This window comes from Garra rufa, chromosome 14 (genome assembly GCF_049309525.1).
Source record: "Garra rufa chromosome 14, GarRuf1.0, whole genome shotgun sequence".
Lineage (NCBI taxonomy): Eukaryota > Metazoa > Chordata > Actinopteri > Cypriniformes > Cyprinidae > Garra > Garra rufa.
In genome coordinates, this window is record NC_133374.1 from 36,542,109 (window position 1) to 36,554,910 (window position 12,802).

General features: G+C 36.2%; 1 pseudogene; it reads left to right on the plus strand.

Annotated features, from left to right (window-relative positions):
- Positions 1-787: 787 nt before the first annotated feature.
- The window catches only part of LOC141284416 (olfactory receptor 4S2-like), a 14,337-nt pseudogene continuing 2,322 nt past the window's right edge, over positions 788-12,802 (plus strand).

Consider the following 12,802-nt stretch of genomic DNA (forward strand, 5'->3'; position numbering starts at 1 on the left):
CACGTCAGGAACAGTGAGAGCGGTCACCGCCGCGTCAGGAACAGCGAGAGCGGTCACCGCCGCGTCAGGAACAGAGAGCGCGGTCACCGCCGCGTCAGGTACAGAGAGCGCGGTCACCGCCGTGTCCGGAACAGAGAGCGCGGTCACCGCCGCGTCCGGAACAGAGAGAGCGGTCACCGCCGCGTCAGAAACAGAGAGAGCGGTCACCGCCGCGTCAGGAACAGAGAGAGCTGTCAACGACGCGTCCGGAACAGAGAAAGTGGAATGCCTCAAAGGACATCCCCTCCGTGTTGGGAGCAGAGGGAATGGTTGCCGCCCCGACCGCCGCCTCAAAAAAAAAATTCTTCCCCGCTGGACCCATTATTGATGTCTGCATTCTGTCACGTTTGCGTAAAGGGGTCTGGGTCCAAATGCAGGGAGGGAAAGAATAAATTTAATAAACACAAAAAACAGAACAAAAGGCCAACACGGCACAAACTGAAATACTCAAAAACCAAAATCAAGAACTCAAAAGCCAGGGATTATCAAAGACATAAAACAAACAGGACACGAGACAATGCAGACATGAAGCAGGAGTGAGAAATGAGAGTTCTTATACAAAAGTCCAAATGGTGAACAGCTGTGAGTGAATCAGTGTTAACGACAAGGACAGGTGAATACTATCAGAAGTGCAGTGTGAATAGCGACCTCAGGAGGCTGGGCGAAACCTCACAGCCCCGATCATGACATAACTGTCCAATAACAAAATTCACATAATAACTGCATATTATTCAAGATGCAGCCACCGATGGAGAATGATTCCAGTGTCTTAGTATTTACACTCTCTGGTCTGAATGAAACAATGCAAAACAGATATGTCTTGTTGTCTTTAACCGCACTGTATTATCCTCTGATTGTCTTTTGTAATATAACTGTAATTATTACTATACTCTTACATAAGAAGCTCCATGAACCAATGTATCTGTTTATATGTAATCTGTGTGTAAATGGACTTTTTGGCACTTCTGGATTCTACCCTAAACTCATGTATGATTTATTAGCGCATGATCATTTGATTTCCTATGTTGGATGTATGATTCAGATAATCGTCATTTATTCTTCTATTCTGTGTGACTTTTCAACATTAACAGTAATGGCATATGAGAGGTATGTGGCAATATGTAGACCACTGGAGTATCATTCAAAAATGACAAATCAGAAAATTCTTAAATGTATCCTTTTCTGTTGGCGGACTCCATTTTTTGCATATCTTTTCTAATTGTGTTAATATCTAGACTCACTTTATGTGGCTTTAGTATTGAAAAGTTATATTGTGAGATTTGGGCTGTTGCTAAACTTTCTTGCTTTTCTACAACTGTAAATAATGTGTTTGGTTACATTGTTATTCTTACATACTTTGGGCATGCAGTATTGATATTTTGCTCATATATTTACTTAATCAAAAAGTGCAGGAAGTCAATAGAGGGCAGGCACAAATTCATACAAACATGTGTACCACATTTGCTTGCATTGATCACTGTGACAACTGCATTTTTGTTTGATGTACTGTACAGTCGTTATGGTTCAAGAAATGCGCCTCAGAGTCTGCGTAATTTCATGGCCCTGGAATTCTTACTCATACCACCAATTTTTAATCCTCTTATTTATGTTCTGAACCTGACAACAGTACGCCAACATGTTATTCAACATGAGTCTTTCTGTCTTTCACAATGATTGTGAAACTAAGTGTCTAAATGCCTAAAGGATGTTTACATGTTTAGAAGATTTATATCATGACATTAAACCATGGAGGCTGTGTAATTACAAATATTTCAGAAACAAAAAAACAAAATCATAAATATCACAGAGTTTAGGCTTTTTAACTAAACCATGGAGTCAGACATTAGACATGAATCATTTAATATGCCAGTACTTCAAGTCAAGTCAAGTCAAGTCAAGCTTTATTGTCATTCTGCTACATGTTTGGACATATAGTGGAACAAATTGTTGTGTCTTGCAGGACCACGGTGGTACATACTAGTTAAACATAACATAAACATGAAAACAGTACAAGTATAAGAAAGCAATTATAGACCTATATAACAGTTAACAATCTGACTATACAGATCTGGCCATTAAAAATGCGTCTATTTTCACGCGGCAGCCTGCAATTCATCACACGTGGTCACGCGTCGGCCTGCAGGGGCTTTTTTTAGGTTTTTTTTAAAACGTTGTTGCGCTTCATATAATATCCACCAGGTGGCGCAAGGAACAACATTCTGTGGCCAAGCCCTGCACAAAGAGGGCTATTTGGACAGTATTTATGTCTGTTCTTTCAATATCTGGCGCCATAATCGGTAATTCATTCTGTATGTAACGGCAAAGTATTTATAATTTCGTTTCCTTTTTATTAAGTTAATTTAGAAAAAAAAATTTGGAGCATTTTTGTTCGTTAAACGTAAGCTTTTTGTTTCTTAAAGACCAAGCGGCAGACAGTGAGTTGACCTACTCTGTGTTTCAATTTGCCTTCTCAAATCACGAATTGGCTAAAATAAAATCCATAGATGTAAAATAAAAGATATAAATAATAATAGATATAAATATGCGCTATTAGGTGCATATCCAATCGTTTGTGCGGAGAGAGCAAAACACATGTTTAGGACATGAAGGCTCAAGCTCGATCAGTTACATTTTTTTTTCAGTGGAAAATATTTAACCGTTATTTTTTTGTCAGACATGATAAATAAATATGTAGAAAGACTTAAATTACTACTTAACGAAAAAAACAAATAGAAAACAAAAACTGTTTTTATTATGTAGCTAGTCCAGATGCATTTCTCTCTAAAGGCGCGCGTCCAACGAGGATATGAGGAGGACTGTTAACTGCATCATCACTGACTCAGAAAACAGTAGTTTCTAAATAAATAATTAAAATATCTCCTTACTATTAGACAGTCATGGTATTTACTTTTGCCAGTGTTTTGTGGTAAGCTTTAAACACGGAACCCTTCCAAGCTGTGCTGAACGTGCGCTCAATGCTGCTGGCAGGACCGTCATGGTAGCCTGGTCTCCTGGTTCCTCCAGCGCTGCAATTTTTTTTAAAATCACCACTGAATGTCTAAAATATAATTTTAGCCCGCATTTGATCTTTGAAAATGCAGGGCTATAATACGTCTTAAAAGTGGAACATGGAAATATAATGGATGTACTGCGAAAAAAGTTTTATACTTGACATTGTTTCCAAATGGTTAAATGTGAGATTCTGGAAATGAGAATTAAATTTAGCGTGTCGGGTCGGGAAGAAAATTATTCTAAGTGGGTATATATAGGCTATATATTCTAAGGGTGTATATATATAGTTAGTATCATAGGCGGAGCGTGTGTAAGGCTGGGGAAGGCTTAGCCTTCCCCTGGCCAAGGGGACCTGGGGCCAAAAAATGCCACTAAATTGGACATATTCCCCTGCACAAACAAAATCAATATATTACGTCTGTTGATAATAAAATGAAAATGAATAGAAAATGTAAATTGCGGCATTACATTAAGATCAGATAATCTGCACCGTAATTCTTTTTAGGCGTTTTTACAGTGTTATAACGAACCACACACGATTCTGTTGGGTTAGGAATGCAATGTCTATCAGAAGCGTTCAAATGAGTCTTGTCAGTTTTGTTGAGTGCGCGCAACTCTTGATTTTTTTTTTAAATCATAAACAACGAAGCTCAGACGCACCTAAAATGTAGCTAAGTAAGAGATTCCCCAGCAGGCACACAACGTCAAGACGTCAATATTAGGTTAGATTTAGGTCGTGACGTCAGGTGACCAAAATCCAACGTCATATTGACGTCAAATGCTGACATTTATTCGTCAGGTATGGCAACCAAAATCCAACGTCTGATAGACGTCATAGTGGTAACGTCCACCCAACGTCAAGCTGTAACATCATTAGACGTTGATATTTGGTTGTTTTTAGGTTGTGTTGGCAGAGGTGTAAAATCCAGGTTCAGTGAGTAAAAGTCCTCCCCAGTATTTAGTTCCAATCACCAGGATTTGCTAATTAGCACAGTTTTTCAACCAGGAGGACTGAGATTGAGAAGTCATTTCTTTTGAGTCTCAAAGCAAATCCCAAGTCCTCAAAGAGTTAAAGTTAATGAGATTACTGAATGATGATAGTGCATTAGTGATGAACATCTGCTGATATTACAGAGGATCAGATGTTGATGTTTTATTGGTTAAAATGATGTCACCATCGTGGAGATCAGTATTTGTTTTAGTTGAGCTCTTGACCCTTGACTCTAAGGACATAAGTGTAACCATTTATGTGACATCCGTATCTTTACAGAGCTAAAGAATAATTTTAATGTGCAAAGAAAACAAAAATTGCCTCCATTGTCAAGACTACAATGACATATGCGTGTGTTTTTCTTTGCTTATAAACATGGTTCAGCCCATGCATGTTCATGTCAGCAACACCAAACACTTGTGTCATGGTACTCTCATGAATGGCAGACGGTGGCGCGGAGGAGTCTGTATTTTTGTTTTCTTTGCGCACAAGTATTCTCATAGCTTCATGAAATTACTGTTGAACCACTGATGTCACATGGACTATTTTACCAATATCTTTAATGTGTTTCTTGGCCTAAGAACATTTCAGTTGAGTTGCGTTGCTGTCTATGCAGGGTTAGAAAGCTCACAGATCTCATTAAAAATATCTGAATTTGTGTTCCATTTGCAGATTAGGAACAACATGTGGGAGATATACAAATAGATTTGTCAGTTTTCTTTCTCATCGGCTTCCTTTCACTTTAACTTAAAAAAAAAACAGCTGTTTATGATGACATACTGATTTGTTTTTGTGCATATTGGCTGGTAAATATCAGTTGATACCCAACCCTACTAATAACAGTTTCTTTTTATTTAAATATAGGACAGTCAAAGAGATGACTCCTTGAAAGACCTACAACACATCACCATGGGCATACCTGTAAAATCCATTACAAATTGCAGTTTGTTGCATGACATATGAACAGTTTTAGCACTATTGTTTTATTCACTATTGAAAAAATACTATATACTGTTTAATCACTATATACTGTTGCCTGTTTCCACATATTTTTTATTAATTTTGCAATTCCAAGTCCGCACTCAACAATGTGGCCTCTTTCACCTGTGAATTTTTGTTAATTTTTATTTTGTGAATGTGCAACGTTAAGTAAGCACTTGTCTTCCAAACACTTGTTGTATATACAATTAAACTGTTACTGAATTTACATTTGATGACATTAAAAATAAATTCAAAACATTAAACTTGTTGTGTGTATTTGCAAAGCCATTTAAGAACCTCTCCTTAAGAAAAGGATTTTTTTAAGGTAAGTGATTAAGGGTGTACTCACACTAGGCAGTTTGAACCGTGCCCGAGTGCGTTTGACCACCAAAGCGCGGTTCGTTTGACTAGTGTGAGTGCTCCGAACCGTGCCCGGGCGCGGCTCGTTTAGCCGGCCCTGGCCCGCTTGGAAGAGGTGGGCCAGAGCACGGTTCAGTTGGACTCGGGCGCGGTTTGCATGCAGTGTGAGCGCTAACCGTGCTGGAGCACAGAACAGGACGCGTGATGTCGCGTTTTTGCGAGGTAATCAGCGTTTTTATAGTCCATAATCAAAGCTGCAAAGTCCTTGCTGCACTTCAGCTGGTACCTTGCAAACCTCCCCATAAAAACAGCACGATTGCGCGAAAAATTTCGTGCCAGAAAGGCGATAGACATGTTTAACAATAGGCTGTGGACCACCGCGGAACAAACGACGCAAAATTACTATCCACAAATTAAAAAGAGCGATGGACTAAATTGCGTTCAGCGAGAGCGCCGCTCTTCCTGTTTATCCTGAAACCGTCAAACCATAATGACGTAAGCGTGCTCTGGCACGAATGCTGAAACCCTATGTGAGTGCAGGCCAGTGGGGGAGTGGGGAGGGGGGACAATCGTACTCGGGCCCGGTTCATGGCAACCGTGCCTAGTGTGAGTACACCCTAAAACAATTTTGAAATTTAGTCAACAAAATGTGATTATTTAAATGTAGCTAAAATAAATTGATTGCAACCACTTACCTTAAAAAAATTGAGTAAATTCAATGAATATTTTTTCTTCAGAAACAATTAAATAAATTAAGAGGAAGTAGCATATTTAAATTGGGCTGAAATTACTCATTTTTTTAATACTAAGTTAACTAAATAAAATTGTTTAAATCCAAATAAATGTGTTTGTTTAAATTTAGATCAAATCAATTGATTGCAACCACTTACCTTAAAAAAATTGAGTAAATTCAATGAATCATTTTTTTCAGTGTGGGTAAGATCTTTTTGTGTTACAATGCATATGTAGTTGTTAATCAATAAGATCAGAGCTGTACATTGAACAGCTACCAGTGTGTTTATATCAATAATGACTGATTGCAGAACAGCAGAACCATACGTCACAGCAGACACACGGCAGCAGCGCCACGGCAGCAGGCTTAGACGGCAGTGGGCGGAGTCTCCTGCTGCAGCCCAATCAGGTCCCACAAAATATCCGTCCTAAATAGTATTCGAAAATAGAATTGGTATGTCCTAAAAAGTATTCTAAAGATTTCCGGAAGGTCTACTACAATTTACCTTTAGAATTCGAAGTACGGATTAATGCGCACTCTAACGGCTATTGCCCACAACACATTGCGTGTTGAACGAGGATTTGATTAGAACTACAAATACGCATAAAAAGTGTAAAAAAAAAAAACTACAAACATGGCGTATATGCGCGACCAACGGATGGGTAGAAAAATGGGGTTTAAGTTATAAATAATCAGTGTGTAACCTTATAAAAAATATTTATTTAATGTTATTCGCGTTATATTTCATGTGCAGCAACATAATGAACTTTTATAATGGCAGAAACAAATGATGAGAGTCTGCTGGCCAAAGAGCCCTTCATGCTTCACTTTGAATTTAAGGATGATATGGACATTTCCTTAATGAGTGTGTGAACAAATCATGCCTCTGGATTAATTGCATGTTTAAAGAGTTTTGATTTATTTTAGGTTTAAACTAATTTAGTTAGGTGAGTAATGTGTGGTTATTATTGTTGTTAAATGTGTGCCTTCTGTGCTATATGTTTTGTTTGATTTTGTAATATTTTTGGGGAAAATCCAGTTTATGATGGGTATAGTGTATAGTACATGGTATTATGTACAATGAAAAATTGGTTAATACTGAAATGATTAGGTAAAAAATATAGTTTAACTAAATAAAAACATTCTATTGCTCAAGTTTTGTTTTGTTTTTTGTTTGAGCTTTGTACTCAGTTTATACTGTTTAAAAATATATAGAAAAATATAAGTTGATCATTATTTTCACCCACTTTCGATCTCAGATGGAGACTCCGCCCACTACCGTCTGAGCCTGCTGCTGTGGCGCTGCTGCCGTGTGACTGCTGTGACGTATGGTTCTGCTGTTCTGCAATCGGCCCTATCTCGTTTATATGGAAAAATGATCATCAAGAGCTGATTAAAACACACACATATTAACATTCATTTTATGTTTAGGTTTTGCACTACCAAATCTGCACCACTACTGCAGGTTGAGCACTACTAGTGTTCTTCAAACAGTTATAGTGAATAAAATTAAAATCTGTATAACGCATTAAATATTTTTTTTAACATCTGTACTACTAAGACACACGCAGACATCAAGAACCAGCATATGAATCTCAACAACGGTGACAATAAAAAAAAAACGCTTCATGCTGCAATGCATGTTGGGTAACAGCATAGTAAACACTCCCATCATGCACTGCAGTATGAATAATTATTGTCACCACTGTTGAGGAGCATATGATAAGTGTTCATGTCTTAAAGCTGAGCTGATGCAGTTTTTTTCTTCCAATACTGAAGCCTTACAGAGACATTTATTTAACATGGTTTTGTTTTATTGCAGTTTTGCAACAGATACATGCAGCTCAATAAATCAAAGCGAGAGACCACTTCATTATGTTTATTCAAATGAGTCATACAGAGAGAGTGCGCGCTAATCTGCTGCTGTAAATTTTTGATGTAAAACAGCATTGAAATTACTTTAAGTTACTCCAAGAGTCAAGAGACAAACTAAAGCAACCCTTGACCACAATGATGGTGGCATCGTGTTTTTTTCTTTCTCTCTTCTTTTCTTGACCAATAAAACATCAACATCTAAACCTCTGTTATTTCTTAATAAGATATCCTGCAGACATGAAATAAAGTCAGTCTGGTTAGTAATGAGTGAAGCTGGTGATGCTGTTTGTGGAGATGTTTAATCAGATTTTGAGAGATGAAATGTTTTTTTTTTTTTTTCAGTTGATTCAAGTCAGTTGTAGTTCTTGTGTTTCTCTTTTCTTCAATGATGCTGATTGTTAACAGCAGGTGTTCATCTAACTAAATCATCATTCAGTTATCTCATTAACTCTTTAGGGGCTTGGGATTTTACTTGAGACTTGCTTGAGACTCAAAAGGAATGACTTTGTCCAATCTCTGACCTCCTGGCTAAAATACTGTGCTAATTAGGAAATCTAGGTGATTGGAACAAAATACTGGGGAGGACTTTTACTCACTGAACCTGGATTTTACACCTCTGTGCGTTGGAAATTGACCAAAATCCAACGTTGAGCCAACATCTGAAGTGTTGGACATTGACGTCGGCCTGACGTTGGGTTCTGACGTCAACCCGATTTTCATTTCCAACCAAAATGCAACGTCTGATAGACGTCATAGTGGTTGGGGTACAACGTCAATCTGACGTCATGTTGACGTCCTGTGCCTGCTGGGTCATTACACAGGGAATACAACGAAATCATGGTTTACATTTAAGATACAAGTTCATTTAAGATATAAGATAACATGTATATTGAAAAGTTCTTTAAAAGCATCTGGATGCAAAAATGGTATTTTTTAAAGGTGTTTTTAAAGCATTTGCTTTATGGATTAAAATACTAATAGGCTAATAAATAATTTGCATATCGGACAAAATTGCGTTGCAGCAAATCCTCTAAATTTTAAGATATATAGAACAGAGAAACATAAAATCTGAAAATATAAGCAGCTACAATTATTAAAGTTTTACATATACTCTATGCCAGTATAATTTGTAATTATAATTATAATTTTATAGTATATTCTATAACATTATAATTTTAATAGAATTATAAAATAAATATAATCAGGCCTGTTTTAGGCTTTTCCTTACTTTTATATTTTAGACATTCATCAATAATGGAGATAAAGAGAAAAATTTCTCGCCATTTCTAAATTGGACGTGCCTTTATATAGAAATATCTTTAAATCTTTAGGCCTACAGATTACATAATGAACGTTTCTATTTTCGATTTGAATTATTTCGTTTTAAAGTGGTAATTTAAAGCTTTCTATGTTCATTGTGAAGCGATGTTCAAGAACAGACGGCAGAAAGCGCATCTTCTGTTTTCCTTTATTTTATAAACGCATGAGTTGTTTATAGGCTATTGTGAGTGCACTAAAATAAAAATGGACCCGTTACAGGTCAGAATAATGTATTACTCCTATACCTTTATGAGCAAAAATGAAGAAATTATTATTTTTTTTTTCACACAAAAAAAGTGATTGCACTGGTGCCTCCATTTCCTGCAAAGCTGCTTCAGCTGCCTTCAAGTCTCCACACAAACGATTTGATATTCATCCAACAGCGCGCATTTATCAAGGTTAAACGTTTAAACTAACGTGTTATATGCTTGAACTGTTTAATATATAGATTTTAATTTAGGCAAGTCCTTATGCCTTGAGAAGGCTAAATTGATAGAGGATCGACTCACTGCCGCTGGCCGCTTATCATCATTACTTTAAAAACATTTAACATACAATTAACGAACAAAAATGCTTCAAACGTTTTGCTAAAAAGCGTAGAGCTTTTGCGCAGAGAAAAACCTAAGCTGTATATAAAAGAAATAAATATGCCCATATGTGAAATATATTTTTCTGAATGAATAATAAATTAACAAAACAAAAGAGAAAAAAATAACAAGTACAAAATTACAAAATACATTATACATTTCAACATTTTAAACCAACAGCAAATGAAGATTTGCATGTTTGAGAGGTAGCTCGTCTTTTTCATACCATTTATACAATTTAAGATACACTTTATTTGATTGATTTGTGTAAGAGGAGAAATATAAACTATAGTTTGGAGTGTTAATTTATTTTATGTATTATTAGTAGTAGTAGTATTTTCTTTAGATTTCTTTTTGGGTTTTTTGTGCTGTACATTATGATGTCGCGCTGCCCATGCAGTTTTTTATTTTATTTTATTATTATTATTGTGGTTGTACACAAATAAAAGAAATATGTAAAATAGCCTAGTTTTGAACAATGCCTAATTCTTAAACGAGTATTGCAAGCTGTATCCACATTTATAATGGAAAAAAAATCAAGTGATCCTGTCGGTGCCGCGGGCAGTTACACATTACTAACTCCGCAACTTTCATCTTCAGAACAAAATACATGATATATTTCAACGTTTTAAAGCAACATCAAATTAATATATGCATGTTTGAGAGGTAGTTCGTCTTTTTCTTACCATATGTACAATTTTAGATACACTAAAAATTGATTTGAGTAAAGAGGAGAATTATAAACTATACTTTGTGTAGTGTTAAAAATTATTTTATTTATTTATTTATTATTATTATTATTATTATTATTATTATTAAGATTTGTTTTTGTGATTTTGGTGCTGTACATTCTGATTGCGAGGTGCCCATGCCCTTTATTTTTTCTTAAAAAATAATTGAAGGAAAAGGGACTGTTCAGAACTTTAACTTTAAACAGTTAAAGTTCTTCCGGCTGTGTCAGGGTGGACATACTGGACTGTAACAATGTCTAAAGTTGTTTAAAAATGTCTAAGCATTGGCTAAAGTGTAAAAAGAAAATATAATGTACATTTCTGATCACTTCCCACATAGCAATTGACGTCTGGCCCAGCTTTGGGCCAAGCAAGCAGTTACACTCGGCCCGAATGCCGCAAAGAATTATGGCCCCTGTGCGGCCCAAATCTGACTACAGACATGAGGCACACGTGAGCCATAACTGGCCCAAATCTCAGCCAAATAGTAACTTATAACCAGCTCTAAACTGGGCCAGAACATGTTTTAATAGTGCTACCCAATCTCAGCCTTTAGTCAACCACATAGAGACCACAGTGATAGCAATTAACCAATCAATTCTGAATCAATGTCAGAAATGGTTGATTTATGAATCTTTTGTATCCGCTATTTATGTTGAAAATTTATCAAACCACCATTGTTGTGATCAGTATTTGCTGTAGTTAGACTCTTGACTCTAATGTTAGATTTTCATTGTCTTTTGTAACAATGTGCTAAAATACATTGGTTAAGACAATGAAAGCTTAAATCTGCTGGGAGTAGATGATGATAATAATTGCAATCATAGTGAGCTTGCTTAAATATTTGTTCACAAGTGTGTTTGAATTTATGTGCCGTTGTTTTTTTGAGACAAATTTTAGCAGGGGTCCAGATATCGTACTTCTATAAATTAACCGGGAAAAAACACATCAAGAATCAGCGTATGAAACTCAACAATGGTGACATTCGGCAAAAAAAATTTTTATGCAGAAATGCATGCTGGGTATTAACATAGTACAAAACTCATTCATGATTCCCAGCATGCATTGCAGTTGATCTGTTTATCTGAATTAGCTTGATGATTGTCACCATTGATGTGGTTTGCATGACAAGTGTTGATGTCTAAATCTTACTTAACATTACCACAGAATTTTTGTATTTGTGATAAAGTACACTTACATCAGTAATGAAAAACCATCAATTTTATTCAGTATTATCTTTCAGCTTTATTTACTTTAACTTAATTGACACGATCACAAATAGTAATCTGCTCCAACTGAATTTTAAAACTTTTTTTTTTGGCCTCAGTGTTTATACTGAAACACTATTGTAGATCCAAACACTATTGTAGATCCAAAAGACAGTTAACTTAACAAAAAGTAAGAGTCAAGAGCCCAACTAAAGCTATTACTGATCACAATAATGGTGATTTGTTGAAATTGTATCATTCTTTTTAGCATTAATAGCGGGTGATATTAATTCAATGTCATTAACATTGACAAATCAACCATTTCTGACATTGATTCAATGGTTGCTTGATATCAGGGTGGTCTCTATCTGGTTGACTGAAGGCTGAGATTGGGTAGCACTATTAAAACACGTTCTAGCCCTGTTCAGTGCTGGTTATAAGTTACCATTTGGCTGAGATTTGGGCCAGTTATGGTTCATGTGTGGCTCATGGCTGTATTGCAGATTTGGGCCGCACAAGGGCCGTAATTCTTTGTGGCATTTGGGCCGAGTTTAACTGCTTGCTTGGCCCAGAGCTGGGCCAGATGTCAATTGCTATGTGGGTTGAATAAATAAGGTTTTTTATTTTTTATTTTGGCATTGTTGTTAAGAATCTGTTATCAAAAACAAACAAAAAAAGATAATAAAAAGTAAAGTCGTTGCCGTATTAATGTGTGCAAAGTTGTAGCGATATTAGATCCTATTGTATTTTGAGAATAAAGGCATAACAAATTAAATTAAATTAAAAACTGGAGAGCATTGTATTTTGTAATTGCATGTGATTCAGCGCAACAAACGAGTAACAAGGCACAGATATTTCCCCAGGCAATATCTTATGGCTTTCACAACCCTTCAAACATCTAACCTCACAATTGTTAATGAGGGTCGTTCGTGTCACTTTTAAACTTGCCATTTCACCTTTCACCT